Raw genomic sequence first — 6,917 nt, forward strand, 5'->3', positions numbered from 1 at the left:
CCAATGTTGGTCACCAAACTCCCCGCTCCTCAGGTCCGTGCCAACAGTTCCTGCAGCTCCGATCTCGCATAGGCGGGCCACCCCGCAAGCCGATGCCAACTCTGCTGTTTCGGTTCAGAGACCATCGACTCTCGCCGCCGCCATTTTCTTCGCACTCCGGGCAACACCTCGGGCGTCGTCTTACTAGGTCTCCGTGGGACTAGCGGTCCCCAAAGAGTTCTCAGCCGCTCTCCAGTGGTTCCCCAACACCTCGCAGGCCAGTTACGCCGACCAGGGGTCGCCCCAGGTGTGGTTTTCAGGAGAAATAGCGGGACCCTGCGCGGAGCTGCAAGCTCACGCCGCCATCCCGATCGGCGTCCAAGCCACGCCCTTATTTTGTCCCTTCATCCCCCACCCTTGTCCCCCGTGTCCCCCCACTCCAAAATCTGGGGGGGATATATCCCCCATCGTCCCCCACACTTCCTACGCCCATGCTGGGCATCGCCTTAAGGCACAGCTGCCCATAACAGTAAAGTGACACGCACACCTAAGCTTGCCAGACAATGAAAAACCAGAGCTTACCTGTCCTTCGGTACCTCTTGACGGTCGTCCGAGCTGTCGGGGAGGTACCGACCGGGCAGAGTCACCAAGTTTAAGTAAACCAAGTCATATTTCTGCATTACATTAAACGCATGCGTGTTCAAAACTCACGCTACGTGACATACCACAAGCATCATGGGAAACGTGGTTTTTAGCCTGTGTCACGTCCGTATTTTGTGTCCCGCAACCTTCATTGGTACGGGGGCTCTGATTGTGTTAATCCTTTGATGGGCTAACGCGTGACCCTCAACATCCATTTTAAACAAGCATTCCTTGTATGTGAACAACAAAATGCAACCCTGAACGATACAAGAATTTTGTTAATAATAAGAAGTAGACAAATATATACTCATGAGGACTTCCTTGATGTCATGAAAATACTGCTGATCAAATGTGAACTACTGCTGATCAAATGTAAAATCAGCTAATTGGAATAGTGATCGCCCTAAGAGTAACAACGTTAGTCCCTCTATATAAGTATGTGCCATGCCAGTGTGCATCACCAAATCATGAGAATGAGCGTGTCATACATCTTTAAAGCTAAGCGGTGATGCCCAGAATCTTAATAAGGGTAGAGTAGCTGCATCTATCCTAGACAGACCAAGGCACCTTATTTGCAATGTGCAGATATCTAATCTCTTGTCACCTGTCTTACCCCCAGAGTTGGTCATGAAAACAAAAAAGAGGATGAAAATTAAGGTTCCATCCCGCTATTATTGCTGCCAACCAATGGTCCAACTGATCTGAAAAGGCAAGCAATGTCAGACTGTCACTCCAGTGCCAAACAACATGGATGTGGTATGTGAATAACCCTCACAGCATTACAGGTATTGCATGATTTAAACCCACTTTGTCGCTTTGTAATTTGAACACCCACTTCTGTTCTTTCAGTAGGAGGAACTTAGAAATATCAGTGATATGTCCTGGAATATAGGGTTGTTCCAGAACAGTCCAGGTGAAGTCTACTGGTCGATGGTTTACTTCCAAAAACTACATGGTCAACATGGCAGTTAACAAACTGCGCACAGGCACTGCGGTGGCAGTGTTGAGACACCATCGTAGGGCTACTCCGGTGGGTGGCACAATCAGTGCTACAGGCCCACTAGTAGCATTTGAATCACCAGCCTTGGCACACTCAGTGCACTTTACTAGGGACCTACTAGTAAAACAAATATGCCAATCATGGATAACCAATCACAATTACAATTTACACAGTGAGCATATGCACTTTAGCACTGATCAGCAGTGGTAAAGTGCCCAGAGTCCTATAGCCAACAACCACAAGTCAGGAAAAACAAGGGTGGAAGAAGCAAAAAGTTTGTGGATAACCCTGCAAAAAGGGCCATTTCCAACAGTACAATAGTGCACTTCCTACTGATTAACGTAGCTTGCATTTATTTTTCATTTAAGCTGTGCAATATTTAATATGTAGTTACCTCAAGCTGAAAGACGAAAAAAAGGTTACAGAATATTTTGATTTTTTTTAGGCACACCTTTGACCTCGCCCCAACACTCACTCACCCTGCCCCAATTATGTGCAGCATCACAGTTCCCATACACTTTTTTAATGCACTTCAACATCTGCAGGTACGGGGTCACAAAAGTCTTGGGCACTAGAACAGGCAGGTTCATTCCTTTAATAAATCTAAAAGAAGCACTAAGTGCCAGGTCGCTCAGACAAACTGGTCCAGGCATGGACTTATTAAAAGTAGGGGAGAACAGTGTTCTAGGTCAATATGGACATGCATTGCTTAATTTGTAAAAGAATGAGTGCCGGTGCCCAATGCCCTTCTAGGTAGCCCACGTCCTGCGCCATTAAATGTCAGCACCCAGAAACCAAGGCTGCGAACAGATATCCCCTTACCCTTTATCTCACTCTTACAGGTTCCTGCATTCTACCTTTTTGAGTTTTTTTCACCTGTCTCTTCCTCCTAATTTCCTCTCCATGTGTTTTTATTTCTGTTTCTCTTGGGAAATGTCAGATCAGGAAAAATAAGTGGCAGTACCCAAAAATGAGTGTTATGTTATGTTATGTTACTGGGGGTTGTGTAAAGCGCTCAGCTGCTCCGAAGAGCATCCCGGCGCTATAGATCATTACACAAATACCAGCAACTAACAAGACAGCCAAAGCGGCACTAGGAATCAACAGGAACAACTTACAGGGCAAAAAGATGAGTTTTAAGTCCCTTTCTAAAGGTAGACAGATTGGAGCACGTTCGCAACGTCAAGGGCAGAGTGTTCCAGAGACGGGGGGCCAGGTAACTAAAAGAGCGACCTCCACAGCGAGCACGTCTCACTGCCGGCACGATTGCATTGGCCTGGGCAGCAGACCTCAAGGGTCTAGATGGAAGATAGAAGTTGACCCTTCTCTGCAAATAGCCAGCGCCGAAATTGTGTAGCGCCTTAAAAGCTGTGGTTAAGGTCTTAAAGGAGATGCGCTTATGAATCGGCAGCCAATGCAGAGTAACAAGGAGGTTGCTGGCCCTGGCTCTTCTGGTAAGACCAAAGATTGCCCTGGCTGCCGAATTTTGGACTACCTGCAGGTGGGTCAGCCGATATTCAGGAAGACCCAGATAAAGGATGTTGGCATAGTCTAGGCGTGAGCTTATCAAGGCCTGCACCGTAATCTTATTGTGCTCCAAAGATAGGTACGGCATAAACTTTCTCAACATCCTTAAGATGGCGAAGCACTTCCCCATCAGGCCAGCTACCTGGGCCTTGAAGGAGAGGGTGTTATCCACCAGCATGCCCAGATTCTTAGCTGTAACAGAATCGCTGGCAGGGGGGAACATGGCCGAAGGCCACCAGTGCTTCCATCTCGGGTCAGCAGGACAACCAGCCAGTAGCTCCCAACGGCGAGGAAAGGTGGGGCACTGGAAAGTTAATTTATTATGATGTAGTGTTCTTTAAAGAGGTGAGTTTTCATATGCTGGTCCAGTCCTGCTTTTAAAAGTAGGGAGCACAGGGCTACTATCATTTCACATATGACAACCTCACTTGATCCTAGAGTTTTAGCGAGCATTACTTTACATGCTCTTTTTTACCTACAATTGTACAATGTTAGAAATGAAATGACAAGCCCCAGAATGAAGGACTGGTTGTAGATGTTTCAATTAGGCCATGGGTACCAGTGTTGCATGAACAATGGACAGTTACTTATTTATTATCTCTCCTAGTTCCTTCTGTGCTCCTGACATTTGAAAGCATGGCTGAGGGTAGGAATGATCCGTCATTGTACTAGTAAAGTGGTGGGCACAGGGCCCACATGTTAAGTAAAGTGACGACACAGAGACCACTATGTATGGTACTTAAAAATGGCCACTAGCAGGTACACCTCTTCCTCTATCTTCTTTCCATCATCGACATGCCAAATGGTGGCGTGGAGATGGAAAGCACATTAAAATGCAATGGGAGAAACAAGGGACAGTGGCGAGAGACTGCAAGGTAGAGTCCAGGAGGAGTGTAGAAGAAATACTAGGAGGAATAGTGGAAGGTGAGTCAAACAGTGGCGGCTCCTCCGCTTTGGTGGAGGAGCATTGCCCCACTGCTTTTGAGCAGTGTAAAGGAAATATATAATGATAATAACTGAGTTATTATCATTTTATGTTTCCTTTGCGGGTGGTCGGGGCTGCTCTGCACTTGGAGCAGGGCAGGAGAGGAGTGGTTTACCTACTCCTAAGTGCACAATGACTGTTTGATCGGCCCTCTCGAGCCGCCCAAAACAGACATGCGCACTTTCCCGGTTCTCCATTTACAGCCTGCATGGAGAACAAGCCCAGGCCCCCATTCCCTGGTTGAGCGTCGAACCAGGACACTCAAAACAAATCACAATGCTGCAATGCTTCATTGTGATTGGTTAGGGGAGCCTGGCTGTTCTTCCTGGCTTCCTGTCCCAAGGGGAGAGCAGGAGCAAGGAGCAGAAACACGGAGTCGGGACCCAGCAGAAAGGTAAGTGTAAAATTTGTTTAAAAAAATGTGTTTTATACTGCGCTACCTCAAACCCCCCATGTGCCCTCCCTCACCCCCGCGCCTGCCCCCGTCACCCACGAGTCATGTCGGCCGCCACTGGAGACAAAGCAACAGGAGGGCAGAGCGAAACAACACGGAGGATGCAAAGCAAACACCTGGGGAGAGAGCAATGTGGACCTGGAGAAGGAAGAGTAAATAGCGTGCAAGGGGGGAGAAGCACACAGGCAAGAGCTAGAGCGCACCACATTGGGTGCGACGACACAGTCACATACACAGACCACACGAGTCAAGTTTGCATGTGAAAAAGGCAACTTTAATGAGGCAGGTGGATCGACTTCCATTAATCAAGCCTTGGCAATAAGCAATACAAACTAATGGTAAAGCCCTGCTTCACTTTAAATTAAAGAAACCTAACCACCCCCCGCTTCCCTTTCCAAAATAATCCCTCACATATCCAAACAACGCACAACCTTTCTTCGCTCGCAACTTCCTGCATCCAACCATGACTGCTCATACTCCCTTCCAATTTGCCGCTTCTCGCCCCCATCTCTCAATTGGTCTCCAACTGCCGAGCTTTCTTTGAAACAACTTGAAAAACCTTTGTAACCAAATCACCAAGCACGCACTTGCTCAACAGCAACAATCAAAGCATTTCCACTGTAACTCTACCACAAAAAGGAGGCCCTAAAAAGAAACTTAGCAACCAACTTTCGCGCTATTCCAAACTCCTCTACTCCTCACCCCCACTATAAACAAGCATTGCCATAGCCAATAGGTCTCGCCTTTGGGGCCTTATAAGTGTTTAGCCATGCAACAGATGATGTTGTTGCACCTAGGATATTGTGCTGCATAACTAAATACTTATAAGGTCCCAAAGGCTAGACCTATTGGCAATGCCAATGCTTGTTTAGACAGACACTGATCTGGCATTAGCAACCATATCAGGCTAGCACTGCAGCTTCTCAACAGCTACCCAACTTTATATAGATCTTCAAAACCATGATGAGCAGGATTTGCAAACACCTCCCCCAGTTCCCATCAGCGTCACTGCTGAAGCTCGATAGATCAAGAGTCTTTCTGCGTGGCAGCGTGCCCTTACAAATGTAAAAAATAATAAAGCAATCCTTTGACAGTACGTAGACACTGACAGTACTTGTGCATTGCGAATGATAGACTTCTTGTTACTAGGCAGTTATTAACAAACATAAGCCATACAACTTTGCGAGGCTTTACACCCATGCAGAAATACATCAAGGCTTATAACAAGCTGCCGGTTACAAAATGTGTTTTTATTTATGGTGCTGAACAGCTGCATCAATTACAACCTCAATGGGTTTACAAGGGGTTTCCAGGCCAGTGCATCATTTTCCATTCACTGAGGCAGCCTATTAACTCAGACAAGAATTCAAAAGACGTTAAAACATGGAGTACCATTCACACACTGCAGACATGCTAAGGATAGAGCTCTCCTGACCTGCAACTATATAAATCCTTTATGTTGGCACGTGCCCTCTGAGACCATTGGAGAGGGATTAATGTTGATGTATGATCTGCACTGGGTAAATGCAATCAAATACAATCCCAATCACTATCCTGTGGCCCGAACAGATGATCAGGAAGCTGATAAACTACCTAGAGACACTTACATTTTGAAATAAACTTTATTGTATTCAACTTCCGATTAAAAGTCAACCAGCCCTGGGATGGCCTTGTACCTCGAGGTAACAGAGAAAAACAAGCAAGACAAATAAAGTGCTCCCATACCTTTGGGTCCAGTTTGCACTATATAAATCTGCAAAAAAGAAACCGGCATGAGAAGCGAAAGTAAAGACTCGTAAAGGAGCAGAAGGTGAGCCTGTGAGTGGTGCGCGCGCGCATGGTAGAGCAGTCTTCACTTTTCAAGCACTGCACTCGTGCTTGTGGCGTGCAGCTGCTCACTCCCGCAAGGTGGATGCCGCCACAAGCACGAGTGCAGTGCTTGAAAAGTGAAGACCGATGGCTAAAGGCACTCCTAGAGCAGTGCATATGCACTGCCTAGGCGAGACCTAAAAAGGGGGACAGGGTGTTCCCTGCCCTCAGCCAATCCTTTCTCCTTGCGGTCCTTAGACAGCACCACTTGCCTGACACACCTGGAAGGTTTGGCCCAAATCGTCCACACCCCCAAGTGCTCACTGCACAGAGGGGATAGGAATGCGCACTAGGGAGATAGATGAGAAATACTTGCAGTATTGTGGAGTGCTTAAAATAAAAAGAAACAAGCATAGGCAAAAACCAACCAGTATCGACTATGCATAAGCTATTGTCTTTGCCAATATCTATTTGGGCAAAAATATGGAGCATGGCGAAAAGTTAGAAACTAAACAATTTGG

This window comes from Lissotriton vulgaris, unplaced genomic scaffold (genome assembly GCF_964263255.1).
Source record: "Lissotriton vulgaris unplaced genomic scaffold, aLisVul1.2 SCAFFOLD_261, whole genome shotgun sequence".
NCBI lineage: Eukaryota > Metazoa > Chordata > Amphibia > Caudata > Salamandridae > Lissotriton > Lissotriton vulgaris.